Here is a 27,500-nt window from a genome sequence, read left to right as displayed (position 1 = left end):
GAGAAACCCTGTCTCGAAAAACAAAAACAAAAACAAACAAAAAAAAAAGAGGCAACTAGTTAGCTTTATTTCCTAGCAGCACATCCATCACTGATTATAGAGCACATACATTGTGGAGCTCTCTCTTAACCACACACCTTTCCTTCAGATACCACATCCTGTCCTTATTTTCTGTAGTATGCATATACATACATATGTGTGTGTGTGTGTGTATGTGTGTGTATAGATATATATATTTATTTAAAAAAACAAACCAAAACTATATACAGCCCATGAAAAAATGTTTTGTAAAGCAACATCTCCTTACAAAGGGTGTGCAGAACCAAGCCAAAGTACAAGGAATAAACATGGCCCAGAGAGCTCTGTGGGTCACACTAGCTCAGTCATCGAGCCCATTCCTTTTGATCATGATTCTACAAACATAAGCAAGGGCATGTATGTACGTGCTCACAAAAGATCACTGGCAGTCATCATCTTGCAACTCAACAAAGACCTATCTCCTCAGTTTCAAGTTTAAGATCAATATTCATTACACAGAAACTACGGACTGGAAACAAAGGGGCTACAAAAGATGCTACAGAACGGGTACAATGGGAACCCAGGTGTGTAAGAACCAGAGAAGTCATCTTTTGTTCAAGGGCAATTTTGCCCTTAAGCTGTTAATTAGGCTAGAGCGGGAAGTAACTAGTGTTGTCTCAGGAATATGCATCTGTTCTCAACAGAACAGGATCAGACTAGAAAAAACTTTTAATACACAGTCACCTGTCTCCAGATAGGTGAATTGCAGACAATTCAAAGACTGCTATGATTTCTGTGTCTTCTATTATACTGCATGCACAGCAGTTAGAAACACATGGCAGATATGTAAATATTTAGTAATGAGTGAGGTCAAAACAGTAGGAAGCATAGGAAAGAGGAGCCATCACAGAATCATGGTAGTTTGGAGCTACAAGCAAGACCATAGAGATTTTGTTTCAATTACTTTTTATAATTGAAGAAATTTTATAATTACAGTATAATAGCTTGCCTATAACCATAAATCAAATTATGACTTTTACTTTGGAATACTTCACACTCAAAGATGGAAGCAAAGAGAGTCCTTGAAGAAATTATTGCTTGTTAGTGAACCTAGGCTTTAATAGTCAAAAAGTTAGTATACAAAAGCTCAAGTTAAACTTGACAAAAGGACAGAAAGGAACTAATAACAAAAATAAGACTAGATGGGCTGGTGAGATGGCTCAGCGGTTAAGAGCACCGATTGCTCTTCCAAAGGTCCTGAGTTCAAATCCGAGCAACCACATGGTGGCTCACAACCATCCGTAACGAAATCTGATGCCCTCTTCCGGAGTGTCTGAAGTCAGCAACTGTGTACACACATATAATAAATAAATAAATCTTAAAAAAAAAAATAAGACTAGAGAGTAAAAGGAAAAAAGGAAGAAGTGGAATTGAAAGATATGGAAGAAGGTTCAGCCAGCCTGCTACCAAACGTAATGACTTGGGTTTCACTGCCAGTGTCACGTGGTGGAAGGAGAGAAATGATTTCCACGAGCTGTCCTTTGACCTCCACTCTAGTGCCATTGCATGTGCGTGCGTGCGCACGCACACAGACACACACACAAACACACACATGCACACATACAAAATTAAAATGCAATAGAGTTTTAAAAAATAATTAAGAAGAGGAGGGTGGCATAAAAGTAAAATAAAGGGCTGGAGCCAAGCATGTGCAGAGCCCTGGGTCTGAAGCCCAGTACAATCTCAAATAAATTAATAATAACAAATAACAAAAAGAGGAAGTGGAGAGGTAAAACATGAGTAGAGTGAGATGAGGAGGCAGCTATAGAAGTCTTCATGCTAGATGTATTCTCTTACAATAACTGAAATTTACTATTGCTACAGTGAAATCTATATTACCTGCAAATACAAAAATCAGCTACCACTCTTACACTGGCAGTCCGTCTGTACCCAGCATGGTCTGTGACATCCAAGTGTCCTGGCTCACCAGCATGAGAAGGAAGTCTGGTTTTAAGTTTCCTCTCTTGCAGGCTTCTTTTACTTAATTTCCCCCTTGCACAGGATCCCTACATCTCCAGCTTTTTACTTCCTCTTTGAAATAGCATCTGCCTTTGTTAACCAGGACCTAAAGGGAACTGCTGTAAGCAGGGGCTGAATGCTTTCCCCAGATAACACAGTGTCCTGTTACTCCTCTCCTTACAACTGTAAGCAATCCACTCAGAACTGTGGTTCTACCTTAAATAAAGATTTAGAATTCTGTCATTTGATCAATGTTAAACATTCCAATTTTTACCAATTCTGTCACCTTTTAATACAGTTCCTCATGTTGTGGTGACCCCCACACACACAGCCAAAAGTTATTTTTTTTGCTACTTCATAGCCGTAATGTTGCTACTGTTATGAGTCATAAGTATCTGTGTTTTCCATGTCCTTAGATGACTCCTGTGAAAAGACCCTTTAACCCCAAAAGGGACCCTGACCTTAACACACCACAAACATAATATAGGAAATGGGCTTGGAGAACTGGTGATGTGATAGGAAAATGAGCACCCTTGACAAGTGTTAATAGCACTGTGAATTAGAATTTCTTCTCTTATATTCTGAAATTACTTAAAACGGATTTTCTGGATGGAAGTGGTAACATTGCTTTTATGTTTGTTGTATTTTTGTTTTGTTTGAGGCAGAGTATCTCACTCTATAGTCTAAACTGGCCTCAAGCCAGCCTGGACTACATAGTGAGACTATCTCAAGAAAAGAAAGAAAGGAGGGAAGGGGAGGAGGGAGGCAGAGAGGCAGATAGACAGACAAAGAAAGGAATATTTTAAAAGCTGTCATAGAGCATTTTTTTTTCTAATTTATAAAAAATAAATTGACACAAAACATTTAAATTTTTTAAAAATTTATGTCACATTATTATTGATCTAAAGATATTTTATATCTTATTTCCTTTAAAAGGAAGAAATTCCTTTAAATCCAGTTTTAAAGGGAAGGACCTTTAAAATCCTTTGGTTTGATCTCAGCATTTGATCAATGAGGAAATTAATTTCCAGGAAGGCTAATCTGACTCGTTAACAGCAGCACAAACCAGCAGTAGCAGAGCGAGGCCTGACATTGCTTTTCCCAGAGCTCTTGCCACTGCAGCCTACTCAGACCAGCTTAGTTTCAAAACAAAAACAAACAAGACCCCTACATTTTATTTCTCTGTTTAGTGTGTAAGCGCACCCATGTCCCCTCACCCACCTGGAGCTAGTAGAAGTCAGTTCTCTCCTTCCAGCATGTGGGCCCTGGGGACTGGACTCAGGTCAGCAGGCTTGGTAAGAAGGCACGCTTACCTGCTACCTTGCTGACCCACAGATGACTCTTCTAAACATCCTGATGACCATCCCAGCCCTAGACAACAAAGTATATCTCCTTTCTATTAAACAAATTTATGTTACTAGGTATGACTCAGTACTGAGATCCAAAATGTCCACTTTATGACTCTACCTACATACCTATGTTTTGCAATCCTCCACCATAAGCCCAAACCCATGTATACTTGTCCTCCCTCTACACAGTCACTAAAATTACGGAGATTGACTTTGTAATAGTTATGATACAGTCTCTCCTTCCTTAACTTCCTCATTTTTTCATTTTCACTTTCTAGCATTATATTTATTATACAATATATATTATATGTAATACACACATATGTATACATACACACATACATATTTTTTGTATCAGAGTCTTATTACAAAGCCTGAAACTTGCTATGTAGACTAAGTTGGACTTGAACTCAGAGATATGCCTGTCTCTATCTCTTAGTACTGGGATTAAAGGCATGTACCACTATGCTCAGTTATTATCCAACATAATAAATGCTTTATTTACTGAGTTTGCATTTAATTCTCTTTCTTTGCACACTATTGTAAAAGTTCTTTGAGGTTTAGGAATTTTCTGCTGTACACAATGACAGTAGTACCTGATGAACAGCACTCAATATCTGTTGAATGGATAAACAAACCACGACAACCATAATTAAAGGGATAATTTTTGGGTTTGTTTTTTTTTTGAGACAGGGTTTCTCTGTATAGTTCTGGCTGTCCTGGAACTCACTTTGTAGACCAGGCTGGCCTCGAACTCAGAAATCCGCCTGCCTCTGCCTCCTGAGTGCTAGGATTAAAGGCGTGCACCACCACGCCCAACTGGGATAATTTTTAAATGTGGCAGATACTGAATACAATCCAGCAAGAAAAAAACTATAAAATAGAAACATAGAAACATGGAAATTTAGTGTTGAATTTAGTTAAGAACAGTTAAGAAACCAGAAGGGAATCCAAAACAAAATAGCACTAATGTGATTAAAAGTATATACACATCCAAACCATACTATGGTAGGATGGTATCATGAATGGATTAGAATGAATGCCTACAAGGAGAAGATAATGAAGATGCAGAGTCCCCAGCAGGCCGGTAACAGAAGGAGACCATGAAGAGCCCCAGATGAAGCCAGCCCTCTACTCATGAGCATTCAGCCCACTCCCACCCTACTTAGCCACTGGATTTATCAAAAATCCAATCAATGACCTGAACAGGGTCATTTCAGTATAAAGTGTTAGTGTGAAGGAAGTCTAACTGGGGTGAGAAGAAGACCATGGGAAGTGAGCAAGCACAGTCGTCCTTGGAGGAGCTCTAATGGGAAGAGGCAGAGGAAATGGAGTGGAAACTGGTACACACATGGCGCCACCTTCCCAGCCCCTCGGGCTTGCTTTTGCAGCCATCACCTCTCTGGCCACATCCCCATTTTCACCCTCTCATGAGTGTGCTATAAGCATGCCTCCCTTAGTTCTGTTCATTTTCTAATCAAGGAAATCTAAAAGAGTTTTTTTTTTTTTAAGTAGGACTGAGAAAGTATGAAATGATCCAAAGTAGAGAGCCTGCCCTTAGAGGCCAGGTTCTGTCCCAGAGTTAAAATGTGCTATGCACAGTGAAAGGTATAAAAGAACAACTTTTATGTGTGTGCCTGCTTTTTACAGATACATGATGTGGGCTCTTAACCTTTTAGGTGTCATGCTCTGCCCTAGAAGAACTAATTAATGCTAACACGCTCTTTTAAAATACATAAAGATGTGCAGATAAAACCCAATTCACAACCTGAGGGGCTCTCTTAGCTTTGCTCCCCAATTTAGTCCATACATAGGTCTGTTTTTATTGTTTGTAATTTAAATTTTTATATATGTGAATGTCTTGATGTATTTATGTGTGCACCACATGCATGCCAGGTGCTACAGAGGTCAGCAGAGGGCATTAGATTTCCTCAACAGGAGTGTGTGAGCCACTGTGTGGGTGCTGGGGACAAACAGCAGTCCTCTGCAAAAGCGACAAGTGCTCTCACCCCCTGAGCCACCTCTCCAGGCCCATTTTGATTCCTTTAAACTAAAGAGTAACACACATAAAGAAAGAACAATTGCAAGAATTCTCACTATTCATTATAAATACCTCCAGTGTCGAGAACAGCATAAGGCCAGGAAAAAAAAGGCCCTCCATTTTTCTGGAGAATCACCATTTTGAATTTGAATTTCTCACTCTGGGAACATTATAAAAGTGGGACATGGAATGAATCCTGTAGTCTAGCTGGGAGGTGGGAAGGAGAAGACCTGCTTTTTCACCTTACATTGTTTTGGAGAATCAGCCACACTTGTTCTATGTAGGAGTAGGTTGTTCATTTCCATTTCTGAATAAATTTTCATCTTACTGACAATTTTTAAATAATTCTGAATAACTTTACTTATCCCCTCTTTTGTTAGCAGACATCTGCTTTGATTCCAGTGTTGGGCTACTGTGATGGACAGAAGTTATTGCATACATCCTTTGACATATAAATGCATACTTTCAAAAACAAGAATGAGATCACCAACATATAGGTATATGCATGTTTAGTTTTCTAAAACTGGTACTGTAAAACTTTATATATTATAAAACTCTCTATGGCAGCTTAGAAATGGATAAGCTGACTTATTTTTCTAACACAGCAGTGGCGTGCTCTAGAATCATCTGAGCAGAGTTCAAATCGCAGTTCATCCAGTGTCCAACGCCCAGGTAAACCGAAGCTTCTGCTCTGACACCACACACAGGCAAGTAATGTACCTAAGTAAGTAGATACCAAGGGATGATTTTGCTAATCCTCTGCTTATCTTATGGCTTTGCACTGATTTGGGTTTGAGCAACACTGATGACTATACTTGAATGCTTGATGATGAAAAGGCTTTGGGATGAGGTGTCATGGCTCTGGCTATTCCTCACTAATCAGATGGCTACTGAAAATGGACAGATACCAGTTTTACTTCTCATTGCCCAGACCCGAGCCAGCCACTCCCTTTGCTTAGAGAATCTGTCATGTGTGTCTGGAAAGAAAGTAGAATCTAGAACCAATCGCAGAACTTGACCAATCAGGGCCAGATACTTGCTTACCATGCTCTGGCACTCTGGCCAGTCAATTCAATGCACTCTTGCAGAATTTAAATCGAGAGTCAGCACTGCAAGGATAGGTTAGAATCCATTCTTAGGGTTCTCTGGGTCAAGAGTACACATGACTTGGCAGCCTGTCACCCACAAGAAGACTCTCCTACTACAACTTGACCATGATTCTAGATACTCAATAGTCAGAAGTATGAAAACAATTTCTATTGTTTATAAGCTAAACACACACCCACTTCTTAAATCAGTGGCAGAGTGCACCCAGTGACAGAGGAGCATCAATGAATGATGTCACGGGGGAAGGGTACTATGGTTTTTCAGTCTGGCTCTGATCTGGCCCTGCGGTTTGTTTCCTGTTTTTTCCTCAACATGTAGCTCTCCATTCTTGCAGTCAGTTCTGCAAAATAAGTAATATCTTTCTAACAAACCCAGTGTCTCTTGCTTCAGCTGACTAAAGCTGACTCCTGTTTACAACAAAGACTCCTACCATGTGCCAAACTGTGGCAGGAAATGATAACACAAAGACCACCTTATGGGGCTTAGCAGACAAGTCAGAAAAGTAAATGAGCTACATAGGAAGTGAGGGGTCTAACCAAGAAGACAGAGCAATGAAAGGAACACAGTTCAGGCTTGAGGTCTGAAAAGAAAGAGGCCTCATGCGACAAGAGATGGCAAGGCAGTGTACACCATAGGAGAGTCAGACCAGTCCCGCTCTCTTCCCTTCTCTGAGCATCACCTGCATCCTACATGCTGTCAGAGCATCGGAAGACAAGCAGAGCAGCACACGCCTGTGATCCCAGCTCTTAGGAGGTGGAGGCAAGAGGCCAGCTGTCACTTCAAAAAGTGACCTTATCTCAAAATCCAACTAATCAAACACGCATTTACATTTACATATAATTCAAATAATGTGGACAAGGTGGTGAAGCACATCTTAAGGATTAAAGTGAGAAAAGTCAAATAGTTTCTAATTTTGTGTTGAGGAAGAAAAAGCCACAATTTCTGACTTGAATGGCCATGATGGTATTTTTGAGTCTGCTCTTCATACTGAAACACATGAACACACACACACACACACACACACACACACACACACACACACACACACACACACACACACCTGCTCATTACAACAACGAAGCTGACGTCTTCCTTTCTTTCCTCAGTCACTTCTCAGATAACAAATCTAGGGGTTTTTGTGTGTGTGTGTGTGTGTGTGTGTGTGTGTGTGTGTGTGTGTGTGTGTGTGTGTATGTTTTGGTTATTTGATAGGGCAGAGTAGGAGTCATGGATGAATGCATAAAGTAAAGGTGTTCATCAAGTGACCAGAGTAGTGAGGCCCTCAACAGGACAGCCAGGGCTACACAGAGGAACCCTATCTCAAAAAACAAAAAAGAAAAAGAAAAGGGGGGTATGAAGCATAAAGCTAAAGAACAAATGGTCTGAGTACTGTACAATCTACAGCTATCTTTTCAAAGGGACCATAAATTCAGATGTGTGAAGGGCAGGCTTAAGAACAGGGTTTAGCCAGGCGTGGTGGCGCACACCTTTAATCCCAGCACCACTCGGGAGGCAGAGGCAGGCGGATTTCTGAGCTCGAGGCCAGCCTGGTCTACAAAGTGAGTTCCAGGACAGCCAGGGCTATACAGAGAAACCCTGTCTCGAAAAACCAAAAAATAAAATAAAATAAAATAAAATAAAGAACAGGATTTAATTCCTGCTTCATTAAATTAAACAGTGCAAAAATTCACTTGAGTTTCATTGTACAGAGTTCCCATTCACATAACTCTGGGTACCTTAGCAAATTCAAAATCAGCTCCTCCACCAGAACACTCCATCAAATGGTCAGCTCCAGTGAAATGAGTCCTGTGTGTACGTCCCCTATGCAACACTGCCACTTTCTAGTCTTGGGCTTCAAGACTAGACACACACTGTATATGAATATCATACTAATACTGTAAGAACCTCTGAACATCTACTCTTTTCACCAGAATATGAAAATTCTCTGAGAGTAAACAAAAGTATAACTTGCTTTATAGCACAATCCTTGGCATTACACAAGCAATAACTACATGCTTTCTAAATAAGGAATATTGTAGCATTATTAAGGTTTGACACACTGGCACACCAATAAGGAAGGATCTGATCTGGAGGCTAGCCTGGGTTACATATCAAGTCTAAGGCCAGTTGGAGCTACATGTAAGACTACAACTCAGAGATGCTTTTTAGAAGTTAATATATTAAAGACCATATATATTAATATATAAGTATTCACAGAATGACTGAACTACAAATTCTATACACAGGAGGGTAAAAGGATGCCTCTACCTCCACTGGTTTTCACCTGAAAAGGGGAGATGTTCATAGCTTTCATAATAATCACCTATGAACTGGGATATAATAATCACCTATGAACTGGGAGTGAATTAATTCAAATTCTTTGGTATTATGCCACAACACTGAGAAGTTTCTTTTAATTTTGTTTAAAAATTAATTTTATTTTTCATCAGCTACTATCCTTTTGGAACTAGCAGCTTTTAGAATTTCTATTCATTGTATACACCTGTCTTGGGGAAGCTGGCTCTTCTATCCTTTTCCACAAAGCTAGTGTTGAGAGTCACGTTCAGTAAAACTGTGGCTTCATCTGCCATAGCTGATAGACAAGACAGAGAACACTTGCCTTGTATTACATTTCCTCTATCAGGCTTTATAATGAGAGCACAGAATCATGAGACAATATATGAATTTAGGAGTCAGAAGACAGCTTAACAAGGAGGTACAGGCCTTTAATACCAGCACTGGGAGCCAGAGGCAGGTGGGTCTCTGTGATCTCAAGGCCAACCTCATCCCAGGCCAGCCAAGCTACATAGGGAAACCTGGCCTCAAAACAACAAACAAGTTAGCAGTCATGTCTAGCTCCACAACAATGAAAGACAACATGCAGAGAGACAAAACTGAAATGAGCAAGTAGGGACCAAGGGAACTGTGCTGGTCCAGGGCATGGAGACAAGCACCGCCTGACTGCTGCGGTATGTCCGGCTCCTGATCTCAAGCCCTTTCAGGAACTGTGGTTGCTCTTCTATCACTACATGCCATCAAGTCCCCAGTATCCTTGCAATTAATTCCCATTTTTAGTAAGTTAGGCTAAATTTGGCTTCTACTGCCTACAAACAAAAGAATGTTGATGAACAACAACCCTCAAAACAAAATGAAAGTCAAGGGAGTGGTATCAAATAATTCCAGCAATCATGAGGAGGGTGAGGCAGGAGGAGTATTTAGCTTGGTCTATACAGGATCTATATTTAGTTCAGTCAGAGTTACCTAGCAAGACCTTGACTCTTCAAAAAATGGGAGGTGGTCAAGAAATACTAAAATAGCAGTTAATCAGGAAAGGGAAAGTCTTATTTTTTAAAAAACATCTATGAAATTAGAAACTTCAATTACTACTTAGGCTAAAAGAATGAAAAGTATTCATCAATGAGAGCAGGTTCAAACAACATCTCAGGGATCCAACTTCAGTATAATTATCACCAACAAAGCAACATAAATAGTATGCAAAGCTGGGGTGTAGCTCAATAATAACACAGTTGTCTAGAAAGTCAAGTACCCAGGTTCAATTCCCAACACTACATTTTAAAAAATTAAATAAAATACTATTACAAAGTTCTGATATCCAGAAAAAAAAAATTGAAAGATGAAGGGTAGGAATATCTTAGCATTTGTTAGAACAACAACAACAACAATAACAACAGAGAGTTTTTAATTGTTTAGACAGTGTCTCACTATATCGGCCAAGTTGGTCCAGACCTGGTCATCATCTTCAAGCCTGGCCTTCACTGTGCTGATATGTGACACCATACCAAGTTAAATTATTTTTTAAAGGAAAATAGTATTATTTAACTATAATCTTGACTAAAACTGGAATAAGGGTTAACTCAACTTTTCTGTTGATAAGAGCCAGCTCTATGTCACAGACCAAAATACAGTTTCACTTTTCCCCATTCACCTACATCCATTCTCTTAAAAACATGCTACTTCAGAGTCTTCAACTAAAATATTCAATACTAAGACAATGGCACTTTTAAAAAGCGGTTCCCAACACTACAGCCATTATATGGTTATTAGCCTCTAACATAAGACTGATACATTAAGATTTCCACATTAATTTGATAATAGTTTGTTAGAATTTTTATTTAGCAGTTTAAGACCTCTTAGGGGAAAAAAAATCTAGTTTCTCTAGCAACAATTTTCAACTGGATACTGAAGAGTAATTTTGTACTGTTCCTATATTCAAAAGAAGACAAACTTACTTTCATATAATCAGAAACAGTGAGACAGAAAACCCTACAAATTTAACAGCAAGCTCAGAGATAAAAATAAAACAAACAGTACTTCTATCAATTTGCCAAGATTATACAGATGGTTTTGGTATTTAGAACAAAATGAGGCCTGCTAAATCTAAGGTAAAAGAAACAGATTCTGAAATAATAAAAAGAATGATTGTAAGTAAAATGTCTTAATCATTCGCAGTAATGGAAGAAGACAGGTTATTGATATTTTTTAATGTCTTATATTACCTCTGGAAAGTGTTTACTGAAATTACATCTGATGACCTATCTTAAAGCAAATAGTGAAGGTATACTCAGCATATCTAGCTCAGAGGTATAATGTTTTACCCTTATTCTACCCCTTTGTTCAGCCCCTCACACCTTAATCCATATTTGGAAAAGTTGATTAAATGCCAAACAGACTAAGGGAGGCTTAAAAGTAAACGGTATTCCTAGAGTTCCAGTAGAACTACTAAGTGGAGCACGCAGAGTCTTAAATAAGCAACCAATTATGAAGTATAATTAAGAAATGCTAATTACCATCAATGTCAATTTCACATGTGTGGCAAGATGCCAAATGTAGTTGCTGGGAAAAAAAACGGACTTGGACCCAAGTTTTCAGGACACTCAGAAAGATTCGAAATATTATCTTTTACTTTAAGATCCAGATTTCTTGGTGTGTTCCTTCACTCACTGATTCAAAGCCCAATGAGAGAATGAGACACATAAACTAAAATGCTCTAAAGTCAACAATAGTTTGAATAGATTACTCACTAGATACAAGACATTGTTTCAAATGTTTTATTTGTATTATCAAATTTAAGTGTCCCAACTCACTAAATGCACACTTTTCTCAATTTTACATGGGAGTAAACTGAGATATAAAGAAACAGGAAGAAGACCAGGTTTCAAACCCACAACCACTGATCCTTAGCCAACTACCTGGTACTTCCTCTCATACTACAATAACTGACTCAACAAATTCTTTTTTTTTTTTTGGTTTTTTTGGTTTTTTTGAGATAAGGTTTCTCTGTGCAGTCCTGGCTGTCCTGGAACTCACTCTGTAGACCAGGCTGGCCTCAAACTCAGAAATCTGCCTGCCTCTGCCTCCCAAGTCCTGGGATTAAAGGTGTGTGCCACCACTGCCCAGCCAACAAATTCATTTTTAAAATTACATTTATTTATCTTCTGTGTGTGCATGTGTGTCACAGAACACATGTGGCAGTCAAGGGTCAACCTTCTAGAATCAGTTCATTCCATAATGCAGGTCCTGAGGTCAAACTTGGATTGCCAGAGCTTTGCAGCTCCGATCTCCCCCCACCCCCACCCCCCAGACAGGGTTTCTCTGTGTAGCCCTGGCTATCCTGGAACTCACTCTGTAGACCAGGCTGGCCTTGAACTCAGAAATCCTACTACCTCTACCTCCCAAGTGCTAGGATTAAAGGCATGCGCCACCACTGTCCAGCTAGCAAGCATCTTTTACCCACTGAGCCTCTTCCTGCTCCCTCTCCAAATTCTTACTAAAACTTGAGACAGAACAAAGTACTTATAGATTACTCCAGAAGAGATCCAGTAATCCAGATCTGAGAAGGCTTCCTGAAGGAATAAAGCCCTGATCCTTTTTCTTTTAATTATCTTATGTGTATTGTGTTTTGCATGAATGCATATATATGCAGAAGAAAGTGTCGTTTTTGCTGAAAATGGAGTTATAGGGTTGTAAACTGCTAAGTGGGTACTGGGAGTTGAACCTGGGGCTTCTGTAAAAGCAGCTTGTGCTCTTAATTTTTTCTAATTAATTAATTAATTAATTATTGAGACAGCATTTCTCTGTGTAACTGTCCTGGACCAGGCTAGCCTTGAACTCAGAGATTTGCCTGCCTCTGCCTCTGCCTCTGCCTCTGCCTCTGCCTCTCTGCCTCTCCCTCTTTCTCTGCCTCTGCCTCCCAAATGTTGGTATTAAAGGCCAGCATCACACCACCTGTACCCCATTCTTTTCTTTTTTTTTTAAAGTTGTCGATACTCATATTATTTTATTTTTATTTTTATTTTTATTATTATTATTATTATTATTATTATTATTATTATTATTATTATTATTTTCTTTATTTACATTTCAAATGTTATCCCGAAAGTTCCCCATACCCTCCCCCCACCCCTGCTCCCCTACCCACCCACTCCCACTTCTTGGCCCTGGCCTTCCCTTGTGCTGGGTCAGCACAAGTTTGCTAGACCAAGGGGCCTCTCTTCCCAATGATGGCCGATTAGGCCATCTTCTGCTACATATGCAGCAAGAGACACCAGCTCAGGGGGTACTGGTTAGTTCATATTGTTGTTCCACCTACAGGGTTGCATCCCCCTTCATTCTTAAAGAATATAAAGGACTTAGCTAGACAAAATAAGGAAGGGAGGAATGACAGCATTCCAGAAAGATACTTCTATCCTAGGAACACAGCAGCAACACAACACTCCAGAAATAACAGATATATTCAAGGAAACTTCAAGAAGAATGCTATAAGGCTGGAGTGGAATTGGAAAGTAGAAATTATAAAAGTTAAGATTAGAAAGCCAGACAAAGGCCAAATTATAGAGAATTTAAATGACATGGTAAGGAGTGTTGGCTTCATCTAGTTAACAATGGAGTCAGCAAGGAATTTTCAATTGGTGATTTAGATATACATTTTGCCAATTCTGAAAATGTGAATTTCAGGAACAAAAGTGAAAATAAGAAAACCAGTGAAAACAACTCCTAAAAAGGAAAGTACTGGAATAAGGATTCTATTGAAGTTTCTAATTCAAAATAAGTTAATGGACAAAGAGATGGTTCTGTGGACAAAGGTCCTTGCCACCAAGTCAGAAGACCAGAGTTTAACCCCAAGGAACCATAGATAGAATGTCAGAACTAACTCTAGCAAATTGTCTACTGACCTTCATATTGAGGCACATGCATGTGCCCACAAGTGTACACACACACATATACCACACACACACACACACACACACACACACACACACACAGAGGTCAGTAAATAAAGAAGTATAATAAAAATTGTTTTTAAAAGATTTACCAAATAAGCTGGATATCGTGGCAAGAGGATCAAGAGTTAACTAAGCTATAAAGTGAGCTGGAGGCCAGACTGGGGTACATGTACCCAGATAAGTAGATTTCAGTGAATGAGTAGACATTAAAGAAAGAGAGGGGAAGATAGGAAGAACTTGTACACAATTACTAAGTCTCTTCCTTGAATTATGAAGTCAATAGCGGTCCATGTTATCTCTTAAATAAAAAATAAAAATCTCTTAAATAAGGCAGAGGCAGGCGAATTTCTGAGTTCGCGGCCAGCCTGGTCTACAGAGTGAGTTCCAGGACAGCCAGGGCTATACAGAGAAACCCTGTCTCAGAAAAAAAAAAATCTCTTAAATAAAAAATAAATATAAGCAAAACTTTAAGTAAATAAGTTTAGTTTGGGTAAGAGTTTGAGGAGAACCTGATAAATTAGGTAAGTCATTGTGATTTTAATCCATGATAACTGTTCCAAGAAGTTAGAAATATCAAAAGAAGAAGAAGAAGAAGAAGAAGAAGAAGAAGAAGAAGAAGAAGAAGAAGAAGAAGAAGAAGAAGAAGAAGAAGAAGAGGAGGAGAAAGGGAGAAAGGGAGAAAGAAAGAAAGAAAGAAAGAAAGAAAGAAAGAAAGGAGCCAGGCGTTGGTGGCACACGCCTTTAATCCCAGCACTTGGGAGGCAGAGGCAGGTGGATTTCTGAGTTCGAGGCCAGCCTGGTCTACAAAATGAGTTCCAGGATAGCCCGAGAAACCCTGTCTCGAAAAAAACCAAAAAAAAAAAAAAAAAAAAAAAAAAAAAAAAAAAAAAAAGGAAGGAAGGAAGGAAGGAAGAAGGAAAGAAGGAAAGAAAGAAAGAGAAAGAAAAGGAAAACTGCTTGTGGACGTTGTACATCGTGGTGCGGAGCCTAGTGCGCACCACGATGTACAACGTCCACAAGCAGTAAATATCCTGAAAATATTTAAAAATAACTAAAATGATCTTTTTCAAATAAGTTAAAAAAAATAAATAAAAAAAAAAAGGCCAAGTAGAAAACATGTAAAGAAGGCCTAGGGAGATGGCTCAGCAGGTAAGAGGTTGGTCAGTCAGCTGAGTAACCATGAAGGCCAGAGTTCAGATCCTAGAACCACACAACAAGCCAGGCATCCCATGCATGCCTGCAACCTCAGATCCGAGGAGGTTGAAACAGGAGAATCAGCAGAGCTTGCCTAGGAAAGAAGACACATTTCTCAGGCTCAAAGAACTAGGCAAAGAGTGTCACAAAAGGATACCTCACAATCTCTTCTGACCTGAGGTTACAAACAGCTGCACACACACTCACACAGATGCCTAAACAAACACAAATAAATTTTTTAAGAAAAAAAATATATAAAGAATAGGTACACACAAATTTAGTGAAGAGATGACCAAAAAACTTTTTTTTAAAAAAATGAAAGGAAATAAACACAAGACAAAAATGAAATGCTATTTTATTTTACATCAAGCAGACTAGCAAAATCCAAAAATCTAACAACACCTGGAAAGAATATAAAGAAACAGAAATACACATTGGTTGTCAAAATCCTATAAATAATTTATTAAAGGAAAAATACTTCTTTCCCAGGACTTAGCAATTTCACAACCAGGCCCATGACCTGGGAAAACTCTGGCATGTTGCTTTAAGACAGTGCTTCTCAGCCTTCCTAATGCTGTGACCCTTTAATACAGTTCTTTATGTTGTGGAGCCCTCCAACCATAAAGTTATTTTTCTCTGCTATTTCATAACTGTAATTTTGCTACTGTTATGAATTGTAATGTGAATATCTGATATGCAACCCCTGTGAAAGGGTTGTTTGACCCCCAAAGGGTCATAACCCACAAGTTGAAAGTCACTGCCTTAAGAGATAGAGGAATATTAATGAGGCACTATTTATGCCAGACAGAAAATGAAGACCATGTAGATGAGCATTAATAGAAGAAATAATTGGCAGTACAGCACGTTCAATCAGTGGAGCCCACAAAGCAATAAATCAATAAAGATGGGACAAAATCAAGAAAATTCAGTGATTGTATGCCAGGACACAGCAGTATCAATACCTACTTAAACTTACCAGTATGTAAAGAAAAGGAGAGAAAGAGTAACAGACATGTAGCCATAGTATGCCTTTAAAAAAGAAAAAGAATTGTAGCTCTGACTGTCCTGTAACTCACTGTTTAGACCAGGCTTGCCTCTTCTCTCTGAATGCTGGGAGTAAAGGCACGTCCCACTACACCTGGCTGACACAGTCTGTCTTAATTACTGTTCTCGTGACACGACAAAGGCAAATTATAAAAGAAAGCATTTAATTGGGGTCTCACAGTTCCAGAGTGTTTAAGGCCATGATCATCATGGCAGGAAGCATGGCAGCAGGCAAGTGTGGTGCTGGAATCGTAGCTGAGAGCTTACATCTGATCTACAAATATCAGACAGAAAAAAAAAACGCTGACAGGGAGTGGCATGGACTTTTGAGACCCAGAGACACATCTCCTCCAACGAGGCCACACCTCCTAATCCTTCCTAAACATATCTACCAACTGTGGATCAAGTCTTCAAATAGCAGAGCCCATGGAGGCCATTCTCACTCAAACCATCACATTTTTTTTTCAGGGTTACATAAATAAACTCATTAAATTTTTACAAAACCTTATAAAATGAACGTTTCCATTGTTCCGATTTGATAGGATAGGGGCATGAAGGATATAGTTTAAAGAACTATAAAACAACTAAAAAGTAAAGTCAAGATTCAGACTAAGGAGGCTGGAAAGATGGCTCAGCAATTAAGAGTGCTTTTTGCCTTTGTAGAGGATCTGAGTTTGGCCCCTAGCACTCATTTTGTGGCTCAGAACTGTTTGTAACTCTAGTTCCAGAGGAGCAGATACCCTCTTGTGGCCTCTGCAGGCATGCATGTGGTACATAGACATGCATGTAGGCAAAGCACTCATTTTCATAAAATACAATTTTAAAATGTTTTCAAAGATTCAAATCCAAGAAGTCTGGTTCTAATCCATACTTTGACTTTTCTTACTAAAATTTCACATCAATATTCAAAATCCTGGGTTTCACTGTAGCGTTTGTCATACATATCACTATACTTTGTTCTTGGCACTCAGAGTAGAGCCAGGTGTGGTGGTACAATCCTACAATCGAGCTTTGAGAGGTAGGGACAGTAAGATCAGGAGTTCAAGACGAACACAGACGTCCTATCAAGTTAGAGTCTAGCCTGACATGCTCTCACCCAGTCTGAAAACAAAGACCTAGCACCAGAGCCACGCTACACACACAGTGTGGGTCATTAACAGGAGAGAGAGAGAGAGAGAGAGAGAGAGAGAGAGAGAGAGAGAGAGAGAGAGAGAGAGAGAGAGAGAGAGAGAGAGAGAGAGAGGTGAAACTGGATGGAACAAAAAGATGTTAACATCATATGAAGTATAAAGTTCTATACTGCTCTTAGAATCCCATGTGGCAACTGTGGTATATATAGTTCTTTTATATTAAATATATATCTGAAGCAAAAATGAAAAATGTCAACATTTTATGTAGGCATGTGGGTGTGTACTACATATTTTAGTAATTGGGTTTATTTTTAAAGCTTTCCAAGAAGAAAAATGTCTCATCTACAAAACAACAGTTACAGTTGGTTGGGCATGGCAGTCACGTCTATAATCGCAGCTTTCTGGAAGAGGGGTTGAGAAGCTGGGAAGCTCAAGGGACGCAGTTTCTAAAACCTGTAAGAGAGCTGGAGCAGTGGCTCACTGGGTTAAGTACCAGGCCTAGTACCCGGACATGAGGACCAGAGTTTGAATTCCCAGCATCCACATAAAAGATTGGGTGATGTTTCTTCAGTATTGGGTGGTGGCAGAGAAAAGCTATCTCAGGAACTCAGACAGTCTAGCCAATTGAGTCTCTGGATCCACTGAGAGACCTTGTCCCAAAAAATTAGTGACCGAGGAAGGCATCTGATGCCAACTTCTAGCCCACACAAGCACATGCAACACAAATTAATAAAAGGGAGGTTACTACAGAAATAAAAATAAATTTCTGATCCCCATATTACAGGTTTTACTTATAAATACACTCCAATATGAAATCTAGTGTTCCAAAAATGTATGTCTAGAACCCAAAGTGCAGTTTCCCAGTAGGAAAGTTATAAAAGGATATGAGTGCAGGGGTCGGGGTGGAGGGTGGGAACCCTACCCAGCATTAGCAATGAGACAGGAAAAGCAGGGAACATATGCACTGTTGGCTCCCAAAGCAAACAACACTTCTCAGGCAGGGCTCGAGGGCAGAAGTCAGGTTTTATTCACCTTTGTATCCTCAGTAACTAGCAAAATATTGGTATCTCTGAAACATCCCAATGCTGTTGCCTAACGACTCATGAGGTAATGAGAAAAAGACTGAGCTCATTATCAGTAAGTGGCACTGTCAACATGGAGCAGTTTAGTACTGGAAGCAAAAAGACCCCAGAAGTTAATGCAAAACACCTACAGCCATACAAACAAACTCAAGGTTAGCGCTGACAATCCATCCAGACAGCGACTTGCTTCTGTTACGGGGAGTGCACTGACACACCAGGTTCTGCTAGCAAAGGCAGTTTTCTTATTGATCAAATAGTGCTTTAGATTTTTCAATATTTTCTCTTAACCCTTTAATGTCACTTTGTGGTTATAAGAATAGTAATCTAACTGAATGCGGTCACGCGTACCTATAATCTCAGCACTTAGGTGGTTGAGGCAGGAAGCTCTTGAGTTCTAGGCCATCATGAGCTACATAGCATGGTCCTGTCTCAAAAAAAAAAAAAAAAAGACGAGCCTTTTTACTATTACAATAACCCCATATGTAAATGAATAGTGTCTCAAATATGAGGCTTTATACTTCTTTCAGAATCCAAAGTGATATCGATGATATACAGTAATTAAGTATATCTGTACCCTCTTCACCCCACCCCACTAATTCTACTGAATAAAAACCAACTGGGGATGAGGGGAGCAGATAAGAAAGAAAGAAAACTTGATTCACTTCTCCTTAGAATCTCCTTCTACTACCTCTGGCAGGAAAGGGTGAAATGCTGCAAAGTTAAGTCCCTGATGTGGGAGAAAGCAGAAATAGCAAGTCCAGTCTCTTGCTGGAGACACTTATGTTTATGGCTTACAGTTATGGGGCACCAATGTACACTAGAATGAAGGATCTGTAACGTAACAATCAGCTCTATGTTTAGTGATGGGTATGAAAAACTAGGCTTCCCATAAGCAGAGGGCTTAAGATTCTACAAACAACTAAAGGCAATGCCGTTTGTATCATGCAGGAAGAAAATAGTTTTCTTCTTTGTTATAATGTTTACTGTTTTCTGAATAAATTAATATGAAGTGCTCTGTCCCTTCCCTCATGTAATCTCCCAATACTCTAAATATTATTCAAGTTGTCGAAATGGGACAAAAGTTCCAGGAACTTTAGAATCAATAAGCTGCTGGTAATTCCAGTGGAAGAGCTCAAATCAGCACCAGCTCCCTGGCTCTCTTGCAGGGACAGAAAAGTTGTACTCCTTTACTAAACTCAAAAAATGTAAACTTGCGCACTTGAGCTTGAAATGCAAGCCAAAATTTGCTCATTTTTATCCCTAATATTAAGCTCGTGTCAAGATCAATTAACTTCCCTCACAAGCACATTCTTTCAAAATTCCACAGCAAAGTAGGGCTGTGTTTAATCATTGGAGGGGGGGGAGCATTATGTAACACATATAGAATGATGGTGGTAACTATATGTTATTCTAGACTCTTGCTGGGAGCTGCAGTTCAAAGGGAGTTTGTAAAAATAAAAAGCTGCCTCAAATGATTATTACGTCTCGCCCAAACAAAACAAAGTCCCATTATAGAAATCAAGTACAATTTTAAGTTCAATTAGGGCTCAGATCAGAAATTCTATTCCTTTTTTTTTTTTTTTTTTTAGAAGCTGTATCTCAGAACTACTGTAAACATAAATTGATCAACGTGCACAAGAATCCTGGGTTCCCCTGAGACTCCTCTTTATAGTAATCTCAAATGCACCACAATAGCTTAGTGTAACCTGGGCTATGCTGTTTACAGGTGTCTCCATCCCCTTCCCCCAAGGAAAGAGGGAGTAGAATGGGTCAGCAGAAAACAGATTAAAGCTGTATATGGGGTAGGCAGAAAACAGATTAAAGCTGTATATACACTAAAGAAAAGCTTGTGATCATGTAATATTGTTTATTTTACATTTGGGCTACCCTTTTCATTCAAGTCTAATACACTTAAAAGAACAATATATTCACAGAGTGACACAATTTCTGCCCTCCCATGTCTCTGGCTGGCTGACACCCGCTTTCCCCTCAGATAAATACAAGCCTGTTGACTGATGCCTGTCCTGTTTTGCAAACAAGAAATAACTGTCCTATAAGACAAATAAAAACCGTCTCTACGGCTCTGAGGTCAACCATTCGTCTGAAGGAAAGGCACACTGGAGCAGCAACATCCAAGTTTCCCTTTACGTCCTGTCATTTAAAAGCACCATAAAGAGATACCGCTGCGACCCAATTCTAGGTCACCAGCTTTTTTGCCCCTTCTCCCCCTTCCCCTCCTTCGCTTTTCCCCCCTCTAGAAAGAGATAAACTTCAAAAGGAGTGGGGATGACCAAGAATTGCGCGCGCGTGTGCAGAGAGAGAGAGAGAGAGAGAGAGAGAGAGAGAGAGAGAGAGAGAGAGGAGAGAAGACACACACACACACACACACACACACACACACACACACACACACACTGGTCAACTTGGACGCTGGCCGGGCTCACGTGGAACCTGAGCCCCAGCCGGCCCCGGCATCTGGACTGAACAGCCGCGGGAAAGCAGCCCCCGCCGCGGGTTTGAAACCCAGAGCAGGTGGGATTCCGGGAAGCAACCTTACGTAACGGGCTTGTCAAAATCCCAGCTTCAGGACCTCCCCACCGTCCGCCCCCGCCCCATCACCCCAACAACAACAGCCCCAGGCCAGCACCAAATGGCCAGTCCGGAGGGACCCCCCCCCCGGAGTCCCGCGCTCATTCCCACATGGAGGCGCGCGAACGCCATCGGCAGCATCTCGCCATCCTCCGGGACGGCCGGAGCCCCTCCTAGCAGCTGCCCGCGCCTAGCGGCCCTCCAAGTCCTATTGCCCGGCTCGGCGTCCCCCTGCCAGTCACCTCCTCAGGGCCGTGACAGCTCCCTATGCCACCGATACCCACGCCGCCGCCCCCGCTACTCACCTCCCCGCCGGCCCCCGCGCGAGCACCGGGAAGAGCCGGAGATGCAGGGTCTGATCCCCTCATGCACGGCGGGCGGGACACGAGGGGGCTGAATGTCGCGGCGCTTGCAGCCAGCTTAGCTCATCTCCCGGCCCGGCGCTCCGCCCTGCCGTCTCAGTCAGACGGGACTCCCCCTCCCCGCGCGGTCGCCACAGCCTCCGCCTCCTTCCTCAGCACCAGCCGCCAAACCCGCCGCGGCCGGCGCCATCTTGGGAGTGACGGTAAAGACATGGGGGCGGGGACTCTGGAATCAAAAACCAATCACAGCCCGAGTCTGACCCGAGGGGCAGGAGAGGGCCGAGCTAGGGGGTGGGTCGTGGGGGGAGGGGACTAACAAGGGTCCCGCAAGTGGGCGGGCCGTCGGGCGGGGCCGTGGGCGGGGCGGGGCCGGCCTGGCTCGTGACGCGGAGGATAGCTGGGGAAACGCATCGTGGTTCCCCTTCAGGTTGGGAGATTCCGAGCCCCTGGCGGGTATGAACAAGGCGCACTGTATCTTCCTCTTTCACAAGGATCCAGCTATGGCCAACAGACCCGTTTCTTCCTCCCCGGCACTGCCTGCAGTTCTAGCCTTGCGGGAGCTTGGTGCAGTGATCTGAGCTGAGATCCGCCCACCAAAGTCACTGGTATTCTGCAGGAAACCCCCTGAGCGGTTAGCAACCACCAGTAGCTTTCAGTCCCGAGACAGAAGGTCAGGGAAAAGGGGGAATTCAGAGGGGTTCTCTGAAAAGCGTGTTGATAAAACAGCTATTGTTGACTGAAAGGGTGTCCATTACATTGATTAATTGGATATGGCCTACTTAAACTAGACTACAGCTCCACCGTTAATGGCTATTGGCAAAGATGCCTTTGAAAAATGCGGATAATAAAAGGTTGATTACCTCTACAGAGTTACTCAGAAATGTAAAGTGTATGCCTAAAAAGTATTGAATAATGTTAGTTGGAATTCTACGAACAAATGAAGGAAGAAATAGGACCTTTAGAAAAAAAATCCCTCTAGGTTGAAGTTAATTATGCAAAACAGGCTTCATCTTTTTTACTTACCGAGATTACAGTTTTATTGTATACCTCCACTCCCTTTCTTGGACTCATTCATCCAGACAACATTGTTGGAAAACCCAGCAGAGGAGACACAATAGTCAGGGAACCCGAAAAGGTCTGCTTTCAGGGAGCTGAGGTCTAGTGGGAGAAGCTCAACAACAACAACAAAAACAAATATATTTCATGCTTGGAGAAGGAACATAAAGATTCTAGGAAGAATTCTGGGTAGCAGATAACAGGATGATTTTTGAAACCAGAGTGATCAAGGCTGTGCCTCTCTGAAGTACAGGAAGAAGCCAGTAATGGAAGAAAGGCCCCGGAGAATTGAGTAAAGCAAAAAGATCATGAAGAGAACCTGCAATAGGGAGGAGCTTGGCTTTTAGAACTGTGAGAAATCTGTGTTGATGAGAAATGTATTTTGCCTGGAGAAGTCTTACATTAGATTGGAGAGGGAGTTGAGAGCTCGGTTGTACAGGGCCTAGAAATACATAGAGACGAGACTAGCCTTAATTCTAACTGCAGGCCGAAGCCACTGAATGGTAAGTAGGGAACAAAGCAGCTGGGAACAGTGAGTGGTACTTGAAGTATGGTATCTATATTTATATTCTAGACAACATATGGACCAGAGAACCTGATTGAGAGGGTTTTTGAAAATCTAAGTTTGAGTCTCTTAAACACTGAGTTCACCAGATATAGTTTAAATGTTCTAAAAATGTGTGGGCATCACATTATATTGTATAGATAAAAATACAGTAATTTTACTGAAAATTATTAAATAATACCATTGTTGATCCCCACCCTCCACACAGGGTTTCTCTGTGTAGCCCTGACTGCCCTGGAACTTGCTCTGTAGAACAGGCTGGTCTCAAACTCAGAGACCGACTTTCCTCTGCTCCCTAGTTCTGAGGGGATTACAGTTTGCACCATCAGGCCTGGCTTGATACCATTTATTTTTAAGCATTTTATATAGCATTTTATTATAATGCATAGTTACCTGTACAAATCAATATTATTTGACATGTATTTTACCCTTTTTTTTTATTGATTTCAGGTAGTAATCCAAGTTAGTCACAGTCTCAGTCATCTTTGATAGTAAAATACCACGTGTAATGTTTGATACTATAATCCCAAATGTATTTTTAATAAGTATTTCTCTTTATTATTATTTTATGTCCATCACATGCATGCCATACCTGAGGGCATCAAACAAAAACTGAAGTCTTTTAACCTGGATAGATCCTTCCTCCCCACTGCCAATGTCAGCAATGATGTTTTCATCCCCAGTGTGAGGGCATAGCTCTCTGCCAATCAGTGGTTGCTAGGGAGAGTCTATATCATGAAGGGAACAAGTAAACATTTGGGTGTGACGGATGCGTTCACTATCTTGATTGCACAATGGTCACAAGTTTATACATATGTCAAAGTTATTAAGTTGAGGGCTCTAAATGCGTGCCTCCTTTAGACCTCAGTGACACTACTTAGACACTTCTACTTTTTCCTCCTCTAAGATAAGCCCACTCTTTAGCGCAGGCTGGGGTCAGATCCATTACAGTTCTCACGCCTTCCACCTTCTGAGCACTAGGATGGCGGCTTGTGCTGCCACACCCACTTTCTACAGCGATGGAACCAGGAATTGGTTCATGCTAAGCAAGCACTTAAGCAATTATCTGCTTTAAACAAACATACAAACAAATATTTTAAGGGTTCAATTGGGAATTCCTGGGTTTTTTTCCACTAGCCATAGACTTAGCTACTAATTGGTTTGATTGTTGTGAAGCAGTACCCAGTCAATCCCCCTTTTAAAAGTTACCTTAGCAATTATATTATCAACAGTATAGAGCACTCTGAGTTGAGATATAGATATATTCGTCTACATTATAGGGTTGTAGTTAAAATATAAAAATGTAGTTTCAGGAATTGCTTTTTAGCGTGAGAGTCTTTAAAAGTTTCTAAAGTCGGGATTGAGAGAGAGTTCGTCATTCCTCAAAACCCATGTCAAAAAAATCTGGGCCTGGTGGCTGTGCCAGACAGTTTTGGCCACCTTGATAGAAGCTAGAATCATCTGAGAAGAGGGCATCTCCATTGGGAAAATACCTACATCAGATCGGCGTATAGGCAAAACTATAGGGCATATTCTTGATCAGCCATGATATGTGAGGGCCCAGCCTACTCTCTGTGTTACCACTTGTAGGCAAATGGTCCTAGATCTAATAAGGATGCCAGCTGAGTGAAGAAGCTAATGAGACCATCCCTTATAGAATGGAAGCTAATAAGCTGCTTATGGAGAGGAAGCTAATAAGCACATTCCTCTGTGGCCCTGCCTCCAGGTTCCTTCGTGAGTTCCTGTCCTGGGGGTCCACCCCCACCAATCACTAATTGGGAAAATGGTTTACAGGCTGGCCCATAGCCCAATCTTATAGAGGCATTTTCTCAACGGAGGTTCCCTCCTTTGAGATAGCTGTAGTTTGTGACATAAATCTAGCCAACACACGTGGATTTTCTTATAGGGGTACTGCAGATCAAACTCAGGTTCTAATGCTTGAGCAGTAAATACTTTACCAAGGAAGCAATCCCCCAGCCCCCTAACTTCTGTCTCTTGAAAAGAGAATAATATCAAAAGGTAGCAGAGGCTCAGGTGTGACGAGTGTTTGCCTACTATACAGGAAGTCCTGTGCTTGATCTCAAATGCTTTTTAAAATGATATGCTTATTATATTTTATATGTATAGGTGGTTTGCCTGCATGTGAGTCTGTGTACCACGTGCATGTCTGGTGCCCACAGAGGCCAGAAGAGAGTGTTGTATCCCTCTAGACTTGGATTTACAGGTGGTTGTGAGCCTCTCTGTGTGTGCTGGGAATCGAACTCATATACTCTGGAAGAACAAGTGCTCTTAACCACTGAGGACTCTTCTCAAGTACTTTGATATTACAAATAATTTTTTTTTCTGCTGCTGTAGACAAACATAAATGGCAGAAACCCAATAAGAGACACTCGACTGTGCGTCCTGAAAGAATCATCAAGCACTGTGAGCCCTTAGCGGTCATGTCTCAAGTCCTGGCTACATCCCAGACATATGTCACTGCAGTCACAGCTAAAGAAAACTAAGGCCCAAATGTGTCTTAGACACGGGGTTGTAACAGTATAGACAGGAACCAGATAGACAAATGTGGCTTAGAACTTTCACTCCCATCCCATTTCTGAAATGACGTCACCCATTTACACCTGGAACTCTAGCTGGCTGTTTCTAAGAAGCTATTTTAAAACACTGTAGTTCAAATGATGCATGAAGGAAAACTGTTTTACAGCCCAGGCCTGTCCACCTGTTAAAGTCGGTACTTTAATTTCTTGAACAGACATTTCAATGGCTTTTTAAATGAAAACCTGTAGCCTTAAAGTAGCCCTTGATATCTGTGCCACAGGGCTTCCTCGTGGGTGTGAAACCCTTCCAGCAACCACTTAGGAGCTTTCCCAAAGGCTTTGGATGACTTCCAAAGAAGAACCCACATTTGCCAAATTGTGTTCATTGTGAAACAGTGCTAGAGTGACATTGTCATGTTCTTAGCCTGCAAGCTGAAATGCATTAGTCACGTGATTCTGTCAGCAATTTATGCCTTTAAATAGACCAATCTAGTATAATTCTTTTTGAAATATAGTATATCTTACGATTTAAAAGAAGGACAGTAAAAAAAAATGTTATAATAGCAATGACCAGTTCTAGGACTGGTGAGATGGCTCAGCCAAATAATGGCACCTGCCAACAAGTTTCGTGATCTGAGTTAGATCCCCAGGAACTACATGGTAGTAGGAAAGAACCAGCCTTCCCAATAGTACACACACACACACACACACACACACACACACACACACACTAAAATGTAACACAAATTTAAAAAGAAATAATCAATTCTAAACCTGATGATTGAGAGAGAGAGCCAGGAACAGGAGGATCCTGTAGCAGTCTGGGTCACTGGTGTCCCTGCTCTTGGGTGGCCGTCTGAGCCACCACTTTTAACTCAGCATTTTCTCATAGATTTGAAAATTATCACTTCTCAACATTCTCCTTAAATGAGTAATTCACCTCTTTCAACAATGCTTCATAAATACAGCTTTTTCTTTTGGAATTAGCTTCCAAATAAGGTTATCTTTAAGTACTGGGTCTGTTTAACATCTTATCTGTGCCTCCAGACTCTAATGGTAAGACAGATTCTAACTTTTAACATCTTCACCTCAGCCAGCAATTACGCTCCAAGTATCATGAAAAACTCAGAAGAACATAGTAGTCCATAAACAGGAACACCCAAGAGGCAAAAGACAAGCTCCCAGACAAGGAACTTTAATAAAAGTCAGACTAGCACAAGTTTCACACTAAGCAGACTCGCTGCCTTGGAAGCTCAGGGGATTGAATACTCACTGTGAAGCCTAAAGGAAAGGGGGTAAAGATGGCATTTGAACCAATCCTGACATATCTTACTTAGATTTTCTGTAAAGCTGAGGACATCTCTCTCGGAGCCTGGAGCTGAGGGTGGGTCAAAGCAGAAAGGGCATTTTTCTTCTTTGAATTTTTATAATGAACACGAGACCTGGAAGAGATGCTCATAAATGACTCCAGCACTTGGGCTGTCTTTGGGTGTGGCCAGAGGTTTAACTCATGTGAAGGATGGATGATATCTGCGCTGACTTGCAGGAAACATGAGTCAGCCTCTCATGTGCTCACCATGGAGGTACAGCCTGGAGATTTGGAAAACACCAGGTTGAACAAATCAGACGCCAACATGCTTGCTTTTCATTGACTGACCCAGACACACATCCTGCAAAGAGGACAAGAGGGACACCCTTTTATTGTCTGGGCTTAAGGAAAACTGCCAGAAAAGGGAAACACCTGTGGGTGAAAACGTGAGCCTGGGAAAGGGAGCAGCCTGTTTCCTATGTCCTTTCTTAGACTGGGAGACACATCTGAAATCCATGTTTCTCCCTACATGTTAATGAACCGTCTCTTTCTAGAGCAGTCAAAAAAGTGCACCTGAAAGTTAGCATATCCCCTCCCCGCCCCCGCCATGTTTTTTTCAAGGCAGGGCTTCTGGGTGTAGCCATGGCTGTCCTGGAACTCCAGGCTTGCCTCAAACTCAGAGAGAATGTCAACATTTTCAAAGGAACTCATTGTCATTATTCCAACCCTGTTATTCCTATATTCTATAATTATTGGCCAGGCATTGTGACACACACATTTAATATCACCCAGCACTAGAGAGGCTAGGCCAGGAAAATTTTTTGTGAGTTCGAAGTCAACATGGTCTATATAGT

The 27,500-nt window shown here is 41.1% G+C and overlaps 1 protein-coding gene across 3 annotated transcripts in view; it reads right to left on the bottom strand.

Annotated features, from left to right (window-relative positions):
• Dennd4a (DENN domain containing 4A) overlaps positions 1 to 21,350 on the bottom strand; it is a 109,765-nt gene extending 88,415 nt beyond the window's left edge. For 2 of the 3 annotated variants that reach the window (XM_029543002.1, XM_021206603.2), the window contains exon 1: positions 21,123 to 21,350. The gene's annotated coding sequence lies outside the window, so the exon portion shown is untranslated. Of the gene's footprint in view, positions 1 to 3,258; positions 3,409 to 21,122 lie in introns of all 3 variants that reach the window. The other variant, XM_029543003.1, reaches the window with a different exon arrangement.
• Positions 21,351 to 27,500: the final 6,150 nt, after the last annotated feature.

This window comes from Mus pahari, chromosome 10, assembly GCF_900095145.1.
Source record: "Mus pahari chromosome 10, PAHARI_EIJ_v1.1, whole genome shotgun sequence".
Taxonomy (NCBI): Eukaryota; Metazoa; Chordata; class Mammalia; order Rodentia; family Muridae; genus Mus; species Mus pahari.
This window is presented reverse-complemented; position numbering and strand designations above follow the sequence as displayed.